The 15,671-nt window shown below is 40.5% G+C and overlaps 1 protein-coding gene across 1 annotated transcript in view; it reads right to left on the bottom strand.

Moving 5' to 3' along the window:
• Positions 1–15,671, bottom strand: part of zcchc24 (zinc finger, CCHC domain containing 24) — a 33,124-nt gene that overhangs the window by 7,475 nt on the left and 9,978 nt on the right. The gene's annotated exons all lie outside the window — the stretch shown is intronic.

Below are 15,671 nucleotides of genomic sequence, written 5' to 3' on the forward strand. Positions count from 1 at the left end.
TGTCAGAGCTTGTCATTACCAATTTAAAGTTTCATCATCATCATCATCATCATCATCATCATCATCATCATCATCAAAAAAAAAGAGGAGAAAAATCCTCCCAGAACTTGCATTTGCCTAGTGACAGTCAGAATCAACATGGGAGTGGTTATTTTAGTTAACCATAAAGATAAACATTGCAAATACAGTGTCTCGGAATTGTGTTATTTTATCTCAAACTTTAAAAATGCTTTCATGCACAGATGGAAATCTTATATGACAGAAAGAAGTAATCTTAATGCACAGCATTCAACTGATGGCAGCTTTCCAGAAGGTTAGGGAAAGGCTGTGCATTCAAAGTGAAATCAGACCTGTCCAGTTCACTCCTGATTCCGCTGCAAGACTGCAGATTGTTTTCATAATCACTTTAACATTGGATGCAGATTCCAGGGTGGATGTAGGGAGTACGGGGCAGTGGGAATGAGAGGACGGGTACAATCTGTATCCCTGGTCTTCCCTGATTTTGTCCCAGCCCTTGTGTGAGTAATAGAAACTTTAATCAGCAGCATCTGGCACAGTCCTGACAGACGTCAGCACTTTGCATCAGCACCAACAAGCCAACCCTAAGTATGAGCGGCTGTGCTTCAATCTGGCCCCTCAACAGTATGACCTCAACCCCACTGTTAGCTTCACATCTCCCACTGTGACAGCACGCAGGCTGGAAAATCTGACTTCTGCTTGCCTGCAGCACACCAGTCTATACACACTGACAGGGCTGTCTTGATGCAATCAATGGGCAATCTCAAAGACAATGCCATGGCAACATTTTGTTTGGGTGCTCTCCTACAAATTATCTAGTTAATATGGTCCTAACAGGTTGCCATTCTCACTCTCCGACGTTTCTGCTGCATCCTAAGACTAACCACTATTTTATCAAATAAAATAAATCTATTCTGAAGTTTAGAAATAAACTATGATTAGAGTGCCAGGTGTACTACCCAGGGGGTCTAACCTTAACCCTCGTTATTCATTTGGAAATGAACATAGTCAGATTTCCCATCACAGCTGTTTGTTCGAATGTAGAAAGTCTCTCCCCAACACTGCAGCCAGGACTCAGCAGGAAAGAAACAGCACTCATCCTCCTCATGACCATTCCTCTCTCGCTCCATGCTGTTTCCAGAGTCTGGCCTTGGCCTTTGGCTGCACGTCACGCTCGGTCTGCAGCTGAGTGCTCCCTTTGCAATCAATTATCAATGTGAAGATGCTATTAAAATGCGCGCAGCAAACTGATCATCAATATAAACGAAATGAAAAAGTGGATGCAATGTAGATGATTAGGTTGGTCTGTCAACTCCTAAGTGTAGTTTTCAAATGCAAGAAAGGTGTATATGTATAAACGTAGAGCTGAAAGGATTAGAAGATTAATCAATTAGTCGTCAGAAAATTATGTTATTTATTATGAACTATTTTGGTAATTGATTAATCGTTTTAAACATTCAGTGGTTCCATCGCCCCATTTTGAGGATTTGAAGCTTTTCTTTTCTCATCTGTGATAGTAAACTGAATGTCAGTCAGTCAGTTAATCGATTAATTGAAACAATTAGCAATAATTAAAATAATTAATGACTGTAAATACATGATCCAATTTCTTATGTAAAATACATCACCTCTGCCTTACAAACTGCACATGCAAATTTTGTTTGCACAACTGCAAAGTGATCTGGAACGTATTTGGACATTTGGTTGTTATAAATGTGCAGATTATACTCACATTGTGGTCAGTTGTTGTCAGGCCATTGCAACATGTTGCCTTGTTGGAGGTCTTACATAAAAAGCGAGTTTTGGTTCTGCAGTCATCAACCTTACAGCCACAGTTGGTATTGCACATTCCAATGGACACCCAAACACGTGGGAACAAATGTCACAATAACATCAGGACTGTTGTGCCACCCCTGCCTGCAGAAGCAGACTGAAAAATATGGCCCCAGATTCAGGCAGCAGCTAATGAAGGAAGCTTTGGGTTTCTTCACATACATACATACAGGGCCTGTCTTTCCATTCACATTGGTGCAGTGGATTACAAATCAAAACCATCAGCTATAAACAGTTGAATGACTGAGTAAATGTTTTAGTTAGGCTTGATTTCCAGGAAAATAACCACGCTTTGCTGCCTTTAAAGCAACATTTACAAACCATTCACAATACACACAGTACAATGACTAATTTAATGGAACTGCGTCATCACACCACACAACTCTCAAGATGAGCCTGCACGGGAGGATGTGTTTTGTTTTCCTTTGCTCTCTACAAATAAAGCCATTCAAGCTTGTGGCAGGGAAAGAGCTAAATGGACACATCTGAGCCATTTAGAGCATTTTAGGTGTCCGTAAAGTGGAAGCAAAGCCTTGAAACAGCTAATCTGTTGATGGTGTCCGTACCAGGAAACGGCGAGCAATGTTTGTCATATCGCTTTCACAGTGCCGGCTTGCATTTAGTCAATGTTTGTTTGTGTCCCCGAGGCTAGAGGCCCGCGTGTTGAGATAAGGGTCAGCGTGTGTGTGGAGGACAGTGTCCATTGAGGAGATAGTGTAGCTCCATAACCACAACTAGTTGACCAGATCCTCCTTTGGTCCATATTACAGCAGGGACTCATCGTATCGCACACACACATGCGCACACACTATGAGTCAGTGAACTGTTAAATGAAGCATATACACACACGTGATACCCACATTCACTGATGTAGTCTCTATGCAAAACATGGCCACACACAATGGTGTCCCCTTTAACACCAGACACAAATACACACACACACACTCAACAAATTCCACATCCACAGGTTTTCATGCACTCTTGAGACACAACTGGAACGTCTCGGCGCACGGTTTCCTGCACTACTCCCACTCAAGAGTTTAGCCCTGCTACAAGGACACAGATCATTCTTTGGCTCATATCGCGGGATTAATGAGCTCACAAACTGCATTAAATAGAATAAACAGAGCTGTGCAAGAGACAGTAAAACATAAAGGGAGACAAAAATGAGACACAAGAGAACAAGATGAACAGAAACAGGAGAAAGCTCATTAAGATTGAGGAGGAATTCATGTCAGAGTTGAATGTGAAACAGCCTCCTGCTCCTCAAGGATTCTGTAACTAAGGGGGTCTAAAAACCTGCCACCACCAAACAAACACACACACACACACACTCACAAGGAGAAAAAGAAAAGTGGACGAATACAACTAGTTCCACAGTCGCCTGAGCCAACTGTGGAGAGACCTTCCAATCAGCCCCTCTCAGGAGGGTGGAGAAAGGGAAGGAGAAACTGAGAGAAAGAGAGAGAAGGAGGAGGAAATCTAAATCCAAAGCAGATGTCCTCCATAGGGGAAGAACACGAGAAACACTGAGAACCATCGTAAAATAGCTGCTCTGCTTTCAATTAGGCCATACATTGCAGAGACCGAGACCGAGAGAGAGAGAGAGAGAGAAAGGTGGGGGATAAAACAGCGTGAACTAACCGCTGTAGCTCTGGTCACAACTACAGTGGATTGAACTCATTATTATGTAGAGAAATGCAGAGACTATTCTCTGGGGGGTCAATTTTAAAGACGCATGTGTTGTACAAATGATATAGGAATTTGAAGCATTTGCACTATTGCAGGTATATTACAGAATTTAAAGAGAGGTGTGTTTAAGTGAGCGATCCCAGTCTAGACGACACCCACTGCGATGTCTTTAAAATCCAGGGCAATTGAGTTAATACTGTGAAATTGATTAAAAGGTATGCAGCCCAGGCATCAGACTCTGAAATTGCTGTTTGAAAATCATTTTTTTCCCAAAATTGTGCTCCAGAGTAAATCATAAAAAGATTTCTATTACTGACCACTGGAAAAATGTGGTCCAGACCACAGTCTGAGGCCTAAAGGTGATTTTGCATTTGTGTTGATCTCACATTCCAGACTAAGAGTAATGGCCAGTGGACAGACACTAGACTGGATACTCTCAGACAAAATAACCTGAACCTTTAATCCTCTGTCTCCAGCAACAGGATAGGTTAGCCTTGGTTTAATATTAGACATCCTTTCCAAGCCAAATCTGTGAGGAATAATTCTAAAAGAGACCGCTACTTTCAAGGTTGTGGATATGAGATTTCATACTCTCTCAATATATTAGAGGAGACATCTACCTACAGTTGTTTTGGGCTCCACTTTGCCCACATCAGTCCACAGACAACAAATACGAGGAGACAGTGCTGACAGTAAAGCTTGGGTTTTTATGCAAATGTTACATGCCATCCAGCAGTTTGTCCGCTTTTATGAGAAAACAAGGCATTTGGTGGGTAAAACAATGTTGGGGCTTTGGAAAATGGTTGGTTGTAATTGTATAAAACCAATTTTCTAGTCTGTATTTGTAGATCAGGGTCTTTGCAGGCAGCTCAGCTGTATATGAATAAGGCAGATTCTTTGAATGTTTGACATTTCTTCAAATAAACCTAAACATGTGAGAAGAGCAATGATGGTTTGCTGAATTGTACCGATTCCGAAAGAAAAAAATAAAGGCGTTAAGTGCACTGTAAAAACTTCTTTATTAGTTAATTTATGAATTTTCTGACATAAACCTTAAACTTAGAGAGCGTCTTATCTAACCCAAGCCTCTTCCTTACAGCAGAGTAAACAGGCTCGATGTGCTTCATGATGATAATGTGAGATTCTTTGGCATGATTTGATGTTCCGATCACCGCACTGTAGCGTTACATGATCACTGAGACCCAGACAGGTCAATGAGTCACAGCATACGCCTCCCATTCAGCAAAGAGAAATAGACTGTAAAAGGAATTGCCTGAGGTTGTTTGTCAGACCGCACCAGAAGGAGCAGAAACGTTTGTCGGGTCATTTGGGGAAAATAATACTTGCCCAACAGTTCATAGTGCACAGTTTGGTTTGCGTTGACCACATCAAGGCAATTCAGAAAAATATGCACAAACATTCACACATTAGACTACATTAATCCTATGCACATGGCACCTAGAAAACGAAAGAAAGAGAACAAATATGCACTCTTTGACCCTGGTCAGGAGGAGCTGTCTATTTTGTCTGAACTGTTTCTTAGTTAAATCATCATATCCTTGACCATCACTACATGCGTTATCTGACATCACAGCAACTACAGAATAAAGATCTGAGGATGTCAGCCTGTTAGTCAGAACTGAGGGCCAAGTGAGGGCATGCAGATGGCCACTGCTTCAAGTCTCTCACAGGAATGACATTGTCACCACCTCAGCTGTGTCTCACTGCACACAGAACAAGCTTTTTTTTATTGGCTGTTTCCGCTGCTGGACTAAACAGCCCTGACCCAATGCCAGAACTTCAGCCAGGTGCATTATGGGGACTATTTATCAATCCCACCATGCACTACAAGCTCTAAATACAGCCACTGTTTTCTGCACGTCTCTCTTTTTCGCTGCCATCTTTCTCACCTCTCTCTCTCTCTCTCTGGACGGCTCCTTTGCTGGTGCAGCTGTCTCTTTCTAATGCCTGTAAAGAAAAGTGTCTGAGGCTGAAAGTGACGGACGGAACAGGTGTGCTGTTTAAGTGATAAATTTGCTCTCACGCAAGAACAATGCACCTCAGTTTATAAAAACAATCTCCCCCAATTGGGTCTGCGAAGAAGAGACAGACAATGTAGTCATGCTGTAACAGGCTGGACGCTGTTTAAAAAAACATGGATTCAAATTACTGATTAAAACCAATATGTTAACTACAGTCAGATGTAATTAATCCAAGTCTACATTTTGTGACTAATAATTACGCTTAATGACCTAAGATGTCATTGTACTTTGCATGTGTCGCCCCAATTAATGAGAACAATGTTTGTGACACTTTTACATATATATGAGATCCTCATACCACATACAAAGTGATAACTCATAATCCCTTTTCTCAAACTCTCTCAGCCTTTGGAGAAAATTGCAGAGCTATTACAAAGCAAAGCCATGTTTTTCAAGTATCCCAGATAGAGCTGCCTTAATCCTGGCTTGCTTGCGCAAGCCCCAAACTGCTGGGCTGCTCCCCAGCGTTCCGTAGTCCTCCGATCACTAGCTAGCATCTGGAAACCATCAGGGTAAACAAAGGAGCAGCGGAGGAGCTCAAGCCCCGCTTTGCCTCTCCACATCCCCCAGGACATCAGTCAGAGAGCAACACAAGAACACCAAACTGGCCCCAAACCTGTGTGTATTGCATTTCCAGTGTGTCCGTGCACATATCTGTGTCTGCTCTTGTGTCCTCATCGTATTTGGTTTGGCTGCAGTTCAGAAAGAGATAGATTTACAGATACAGCGGATGGGGTTCAGTCCACAATGTTAGCTTTGAGTCTTTTGCAGTTTTTGTTTGGTTTGCCCATTAACCGTAGCATTTCTGATAAGACTCCTAATTGCTTTAATGTGGTTTCAGTTAGCGTGCTAGCCTTAGCGGTCTGGTGAATGCTACAAGGGGGAGAGGCAGAAACCCGGATGTGGTTTCAACCTGAGAGCTGGCTCTCCTCTGTGAAACATCCAAAAAGATCAAAGCATCGATCATGCCTGATCCTTCTCTGAGACATGACAAGGAAATATTTCCTGAACGTTTCATAATAGTGTTTCAGTAACCATTAATCATGTGGTTTGGTCTTTTTCAGTACAGCTGAAACCTCCAAGATGTGGTTCATGGAGCTTTTAAACACTGAACCTCACACTTAAGCAAACTCTATGATGCTTGTAAACACGCACCACAGATGACAGCAGGGTTTTGAGTCTCCAACCTGTTACAGCAGAAAAAAGCCAGTTATCACTAGTGAATGTTTTGCCAGTGACGTGGCTTTCACTTTGTTCATACATATTTAGCATTATATATTTTCCTGAGTCGATAATCAGGCTTATTCTATTCTCAGTTTACTCCACAAAAAGTGCATGTGTGGTTATCGGGCTACAAACTTATTATTACAAATATTTCCCAGTGACTTTTGTATGTTACCCATAATGGAGATGGTGGAGATCGCTGTGGCTGGTAACTGCCTTGTATTCCTTTCCATTGCTTCACAGCTCCACGTCTACAACTGCTGAGATATGCATTCTTATCTTGTACAGTTGTCTCTAAATATAAGCCGCAGCATTACACAATCGTGTACTGCACATAACCTCAATCACACACACTTGGGTTTGTGCAAACCACCAAGCACACAAGTGCATGCATGCATTCATGCTACAGACATAACTTTGATAGACACACACAGTATACCACCAAGTGCATTGTGCAGATGATAAAACCCATCTGAGTCATACAATAAGAAGAAATGACCATTTAAAGCATGCTATTTTAAAAATTAACTGCAATGGGTTTCTGACCTCACTGATCAACCTCAATGTTATTTAAAGTAGAAACGGTAGGTTCAGACTGTGTACACTCTAGTCTCTACTTTTTCTGTGAAAAGCAGAGACTAAAGTAACATCTGCCGATTGTTTTCTTGATTAATCAATTAATTGTTTAGCCTAAAAAAGGTCAGATAATAGTGAACAATTCAAATCAGACTTTCTTAAAGACCTTCAAATTAGCTTCACATAAGACAAATCAGCAAATTTAAAATGGATCAATTCAGCTCTACACTGAATAACACTCTGATAATGCCAACACACATTATTTGTACATAATAATCTCAACATAACACTGCTGCTTATTTTCTACTGTAACATTTATTGTATCATAGTCTGTATAGGAGTAGGGTTAGGGTAGGGTATATTACTGAGCTACATTAAATAAAAAAGGGATAAATAGATATTAAAGCTATTTAAATTTACGGGTTACTCAGTCACCTCATTCATTCTATGTGTGGTGACAAGCTGAGAGCTAGCATAACAGTGCTACTTTCAAGCAGCTATTCCTAACACTTTCCTCTGACTGGGTGCAAAATATATAGATCCACATCAAAATGTAGCACTTCAAAAACCAATTGACATATAAACTGTCAATCTATAATATGGAAAAGTCTTTATGTATTGATAAAATTGACTCGCCGACAAAGATTCATTATTTTTTCTAATATAAGTCAGCAAATGGTATTTGAGCTCAATGACTTATCCCTTAAGTTCCCCATCAGTAGTCACTCACTCGTCTGAACCTGCACTGCACCCATGTGTGCAGGGAGCTATTCTTAAAAAAGGTTTCATATTCTAGAAGTTTTTTTAGCTATTCATATGGAACATTCCATTACACTATAAAAAGCAGTTTACTCACAATAGCTCATCCCTGTTGTTTCCAGGTCTAAATATGCCCATGAGGCGTTTGTGCTGTTGTAAAGACTTTCGCTCCATTTATCCTATCTCAGGTATAATGTGTGTGGGAAGCTACAGAAAGAAGTAGTGGACTGAGACAGAAAAAAGTATCAAATGTGTTATGTGGAAAGAAACCACAACAATCTCAGTATATAATCAAATCCGTCCAGCTATTTGAAAACATTCTTAACAGGCAACATTTCCTAAAAGGATCACAAACCAACATGGACCTGAAACAAATATCACCAGTGTAGTCTATTTAAGGTGGACAGCAATGCATTTTTAAATGACCTGAAGCGGAATATTTTTAGGTGAGAAGTGACACTCAGGGCTGCACGTTTTTCCCTTGTGGGTCTCTGGGTTTAGCCACTGAGGCCACAAGTCTTTATAAATGGGATTGTTATCTCTCAGTGATACAGAGGGGAGGATTTCAAGAGGACAACCACTCCAACTGTTTTAAAGAACCACCACAAGTCCATTTCCAGCTCCATGGAGATGCCAAAATAGTTCATTCTAGGAAATGGCCTCTGCTTGGCAGAGTAAGTCCACTGCATATGTGTGTCTTTATGTACTACTCTGTGTGTTTTCTACTGGCTGATACTGTGCCACAGCACACGCACACAAAAATGCTTTCTGTAAGCATCTTAAAGCAGTCTAGGTTTAACATTTTCTCGGATTCTACTCATACCACTTATGTTTAGTCTGTTCTTTGACATGCTGATATATCATACAAGGAAAGGGTAAATCAAGACAGCTGTAGCAAAGATAAAACATCCCACAGCTGTCAGTCATGTAGATAAGTGAGGAGGATGTGCCAGAAAGTATCAAAAAGATGTATTTTGTGCTTTTAACTGTCATCAATGCCCACAGAAAAATTGCTGAAGCATATTTACACAAACAGTATGCTGGATCATAAAATTGTTATGGTTTCAATTCTATTTGTATTTGTCCCTTTCAAATAAACCAAAAAGCAAATAAATACAGGCATAATTGCTGCACTTCTGCAGTAATAAAAACAAACACATATGGCAGAAGTAAAACACGGGGTTGTAAATTTACCCCAAAGACCGTAGAAATAACTCATAGGAGAATTTTTTATCAGTTAAATAAGATTATGTTTTCTTTTTACTACCCTACTATGTGTTTTTGACTTTTATAATAGATTTTCAGTCAGTGGCTTGGCTTAGAAGAACGATCATAAAACATTTTCCAGTTGTAGGAAACAATGTAGCATTCAGTAACTGTATTCTGGGAGGAAAATGGCAAAATTGACATTACAATATGCTGATCTGTTGATTTAGATTAAAACAAATCTCAGCTAAGTCATCTTTAATGATGTTGTTGCTTAAAAATTAAATGTGGTGACCTGCAATTTCTTGTTGTTTGTATAAACGGGAGGTGGGGGTCTTGTATTATGAGTTATTGTAAGCTGCTGATTTCAATGTTATGACAATTAATACGCTTAGGTTTGATTTTGCCCAACCAAATAATGACAGGATATTTATTGTCAGGCTTGCCGTACAATGCATGCAGGCAATACAGGCATACATGCACATGTGCATATGAGTGTACGTCAAAGATTTTTTCCTCAGTAACAGACCCGCGTCATTCATGTCAAACAGCTGCAGAGGCATATCACCATGCCAGCGTGCTCTATGCCAAAACCCTATTCCCAGATTCCTAGATTTCCACAACCCAGCTTTCCTAATCGGCCATGGATCTCAGTGTCATATTCTTGGATGACTGATGGGTACCCCTGAGAGTTAAGCATGTGGGTGTTTTGGTTCATACCAATAACACTCTCCTGTTTTAAAGCTGATGTTTTTGACAGAATCCTTTCTCTGTCTTCATGTTTCATTCATAGAAAACACAAGTATGGGCCAACTGGGCCTTGGAATCTGTCCTGGTTGAACCCAGAAGATCGGTTCCATCAGCGCACCAGGTTGACATGGAAGCTGCCTCTTTTCACAGACATAGAAGAAGTTTACCGTACTCCTACACTTACCATATTTACAGGGCGTTAAGGGCTAATGCTAATGCCGTGGGTGTGAATATCCCCCCTGCCCTCTCCTAGCCTTGGACTTAGCCATGGTCCCACTAAGCCCAGCGAGCTGTGCAGCTGCACAGCAGCATTGGGTTACCAGGCCAGTGAATGACAAGAGCAGGTTGGGTAGACTGAGGCATACAGAGGTGCACAAAACATCTCGTCATCTGCCACAGGATGATCATACTACTGCTGTGTATGTTTGCGAACAATACCTGTGGTTGTGTCTTTTTGGGTGGATGTGAGTGTGTGTTTGTATATTTGTGTAAGTCAATTCCGAATTTACTGTACACGTGTGTTGCTAATCTCAGTGTCAATTGGTGTCAATGCTATATTGGACCTGTGGCCCTATACGCTATAAAGGATCTTTCTCTGTATAACTGCTCAAAAATAAAATATGTCGACAGGCAGTGGCCAATGGCCACATCTGTTTTTCACAGTGAGGATGGTTGTCTGTCAGCTATGACACTATTAAAGAAAAAAGCTGTCTGATACAGTGTGTCTGCAGCATCCCTGATAAAGCCGTATCTGTTTACAGGCCAGTTTCTCTTCACTCTCAGTCTCTGTTTCTCTCTTCGGTAACCTGACTGAGTGAGTGTTAGAGCAGAGACAGGCACAGGGCCTTCAGATCCTTCTCTGTGACTGGAAGGAAGATCAGGGGTCACTCTGTAAAAACATTCCCATGGTGCACCTCCCCCAGCCCTCATCCCTGCCAGAAACTTCCCGACATACTACAGGGCAGTGCATAGAGAAAGAAAGGAGGGAAGGAAAAAGTTACCAAATTAAATGCATGTTATTTTATTTTTTTTTACAGTAAGTAAAGGGGCAGTCACCAAAATCTATTTTCGCTTGAAAGTTACAGAAGCAGGGCTTGAGTTTTGTGAAAAAAACAAGGCCTACAATTAGACTTGAGTTAGAGAGAACGCACTGTGGCAGAAAAAAAGGAAGTAAATCTAATAGTATAGTTAAGACACTATGTTATTTTCTGAACTAATCACATGGGATAGCCTCACTACAAAAGCACAAAAAAATCTCAATACGGTGTTCTCACACGTTTCCATTTTATTTCTCATGCTGATATTAGCAGCAAACAAGCCTGAGTACAAGTATCCCTAATAGTTATTTACGTCTTAAGGCAAAAGTCAAATCAGTTTATACATTCTGCATGTTCATATTAATGCAACATGTAATGCGTTAATTTATTCTTCATTTTAATACTGCAACACGGTATGGCAAAGTATATCTTCTACAACCCTTAATTACCCTTTATTTCAGAAACATCAGCATCTAACAATGTATGTTTTCCAAATATGTACTTATATACACAATCCTATTCATTTCATGTCTTATTTTCATGTCATCAAAACTCCCCCAGCAATCTTACAAGCAGAGGTCTATTTTCAATTCATTTCAAGATATAGGGATACTAAGTCTTTTTTTTGGTTAAAGGAAAAGTCCTACTGAGAATGTTTAACCTCTGTCTTATAACCTTTGCTTCTTTTATTACATAATCTATATCTCTGATATTGGGAATATTATTTTATATTATTTAATTAAGGTAATGAATAAGCCCTTTGTGGGCTTTTCCCCTCTCTCTGCACATTACTTTCCACTGTTATTTTTATTTCCTTTGACTGATTTTAAAAAGCACATCACCACCGCAACAATATACTGTTGAGTTGGGCACACCCCTGTGATGTCACATATTGACCACAACTGTGTTTTAACCCAATGGTTAACACAGTCCTGATTCCTGACAGGGTTGGGGCTCTTGGGTAGTCTGACAGAAAAGGACTTCAAGATAGTAAGAGAGAGAAAAAACTGTTGCAAAATCAAAACCACAAAAGAGGCCGAGGCCCCTATAGTCTATATGTTGTCATATAGACAAGAAGACTGTATAGGACCGCCTGTGTGGTTTGTGTGGCTTTTTTTTTCTCTGTAAGATCCAAGACTCTATCCAAACATACTTGAGTCTGACGCACCACTGTGATGCAGTAAGGGCCCTGCAGGGGGAACAATACGGGCCTGCCTTCCTGACCTCTCTGTCTAACAGATCCTACAGACATACAATGACTGCCTTAATTACCAGCCTCCATTCCCACCACTTGGGCTTTCCCCAATGGTACCCATTCAGAACCGCAGTCTCTCCCTAAGGTGCCCATTCAAGCGCAACACAAAGCCAGCAGTGTCGGTCCCTGATCTCTTGACACCAAATCCAGTCCTGTGAGCCAGCACTTGCAGCTTCACAGTGTCTCTGCCTGTCCGTCTGGTTGTTCGTCTTCTTCGTCAGTCTGTCTCCTATCTTGGAAGAATCTCTGTTGTTCACATCTGACAAGAATCCGTGCTGCTACGAGGAGCAATTAGTTTGACCAAATACTGATCAACCAGTAGAGATAAACACGAAACTTAGATGCCGTCTGATGTGGATGTATGAGTCTGGTGGTTTGCCGTGTGGAACACCAGTCCATTCTGAAGTCTTTTTCAACCTCTACCTCTTTCTCAGCTCGCTAATGAGTTGTGGTAGAGAGAACAGGTTACGGTAACGGTCAGGATGGAGAAAATAATGTAACACTTCATGTAAAGTGTCTGTTAAGTAGCTTAATCAGATAATTCCAGTTACTGGTGTTTGTCAGCTGAAAAATAAGTTTGGTTCTCAGTCGTTTAGTATGTAAGTTTTATATAGTGATCAGATCTTCTGAACCTAACCTATCTAAAGCTGAAAATAGCATTACCATTAATCCACAAATTACTTTCTCAAGTTATCGTTTGGTCTATAAAACATTAGCAAATAAAGAAAAGGGTCCATTACAATGATACAAAATACAGTTTACTGTCGTAAGATCAGGAAATGCATCTGAATGATGCATCTGAAAATCAATCAATACATTTTCTGTCAATCTAGTTGAGTCTAGAGAGTAAATAGTAAAAGATGTTGACAATACTGATGTGAAGATATGTGATTTAAATATATGGCTTATTACATGACATTACATGAGACTTTCAAATTTCGCATGAGCTAAAAAAGCCCTTTGGCTCTGATGTGCTACCAGGACATCATGCTGTAGTGAAAATCTGACCTTTGACCCTCTGATCCCTCCCTTCTCCCTCAGTGAAAGGCGAACCATCCCAGTTCCTGAGGCCTCAGTGTATGGCTGCTGACCCCCGTAAGACTGTACTTGTGTTTACTTGTGTTGTTACTGAACAAGTAATTGCTGGTGTTGTTTTTCTTCAATATGACCTCGATCAATTTTCTAATATTTTGATGAACTGTAGATGTCTTGGCTTTCAACGTGGAATGGTATTCAGTAGAAAGGTAAAATGTTACACTTTTAAAGGGGTTTGTGCTAAAGTACTCTAAGACAACAAAAGAGCTAGCACAGAGACTGGACTGTAAAATGAGGGGTGACCTGGTTTCTCTCATGCTGCAAGCTTACATAAAGCAATGTGACGGGCAACTGCCCCAAAAGAATTATTGTTTATTTTCTTCTATTAACTGCAGCCTTCATTTTACAGTGCTGGCTCAGCAGCGTGACAGGAAAAAAGATTCACATTATTATATAAATAAGCTAATAGAATCATGTAGCAAAACTTAAGACAATACACCCTTAGTCTGTGTGTGAAAGGAAGGACTGATCAGATGACAGGAGGTGTAAAATCCATTTGAGATGAGACAACTTAGTGTCAGCTTAGTTTCACCTAAAAGAAGCTAAACTGTATCTGTTGACATAAGAGTAAGCTGACAGTAAGTCAGTAGATGGTATTTTGAGGCTTCATACAGCTCTATCCTGATGATGCAGTTTTGAGCTTCGATTGTCATTTCACTGTATTTCAGCATTTAATCTGAGAGCAGCTGCAGGTTTACCTGACTATGGCAAATGTAACAGTGCACTGCCTCCTAGAGATGGGGATAGAGGTGTCACGGTTACCAAAACAGGAAGTGGTGCGATTGTTGTCTCAGCAAAATCTGAGAGGAAGAATGGGATTTCTGTACAGAACACAAACCAGCTGGCAGGAAACCACACTTTTATCATTCTTTTAACTTTGATTTCCTTTCAGGGGAAGTGCCCTCACTCCCCTTTCACTGGCTCACTGTCTCTCAGCTCCCATGCCTTCTCACGCTTTCGATCCATACCTTCTCTGTGTCTGACACAGACAAACTCAGTTAGCGCTCCATGCCATGACAATGACACATTCAAACTGCCTGCCTGCCACAACAAATTTCTGCAGTCATGTCAGAACTGGCCCCACCGTACAGAGATCATGGGGGTAAAATGTGAAGCACTCTCTTATGACAAATGTTGAAGTGTGACTGGGGTGTTGAAAGATTGTTTATTGACAGGGTTAACAAACTCCTGGATGCATAAAGAGAGAGAGAATGAAGCAGAGACTAGAAGACAGAAAACAGCTGGTGGAGGAAGAGGAAAATGTAAATACACGATTTCCCAAAAGATATCTTTCAGTGAAGGCAGGAGGTTGGTTCAATAGAGATTAGAAAAGCTAAAGGACAGATGTAGGATCTATGTTCCTTCTCCTCCCAGGAACATTACCCTCAGGGGTATAACTAAGGTCTCCAGCTCCGTTAAGCCCACATAATCTGTTGAACTATTGAATAATCAGCACTGAACTAACTATTAAAGAGGGCAAGGGCAAGCAAGCTATTTTAGACAGTTTAACAGCATGTTTCCAATACAAGAGTTGTCAGAGGCTTGAGGCGGAGTTGTTCTGAATATGGGATAGAAGCTGCACATAGGAATATCAAACTGGTATTTAGGATTTTTTTTATGTGGAGTGGAAAATGTGGATTTTTGAACCAAATTCTCCGCAAAGCGTGAGGAAAAAAAATGACCTGAGTGAAGTGAATCAGACAGGTTTTTGCTGCTACAGAGTTACCCACAAGCAAGGCACTGTTTCTGATTAACTGTTATAGCTGAAAAGCCAACAGTATTACACCATGGGAGCGATCTACCTGTGAATGTGACCGCCTACCCTCCTTTCTTAAATATTCCCCTGGGGCTTTTATATGAACACAATAAATACTCATACCCAGCATACTTGTTAACTGGTAAATAAATTAAGGGGAAATAACAATGGTGCTGTTTGTTATCATTCAAGCATTTTAATTTTAATAAATGTGTGTGTCTTCAGTTACAAGCAGAGTCTTCAAAGTTTTTAGTTTCAGTTAAATCTATTTGCACCCTAAAGAGCACCAGTCTTTAGATCTTAACTCAAGAAAATTGCTATTCTATTCTACAACCTCTAAAATCTTCCTGAGAATAACTAGTAAGAGTAGAGAAAGTGTGTGCTGAAAAAGGCAGAACTGATCAACAAGCTTGAACATGATTTAATTA

Source organism: Micropterus dolomieu, linkage group LG15, assembly GCF_021292245.1.
Source record: "Micropterus dolomieu isolate WLL.071019.BEF.003 ecotype Adirondacks linkage group LG15, ASM2129224v1, whole genome shotgun sequence".
Lineage (NCBI taxonomy): Eukaryota > Metazoa > Chordata > Actinopteri > Centrarchiformes > Centrarchidae > Micropterus > Micropterus dolomieu.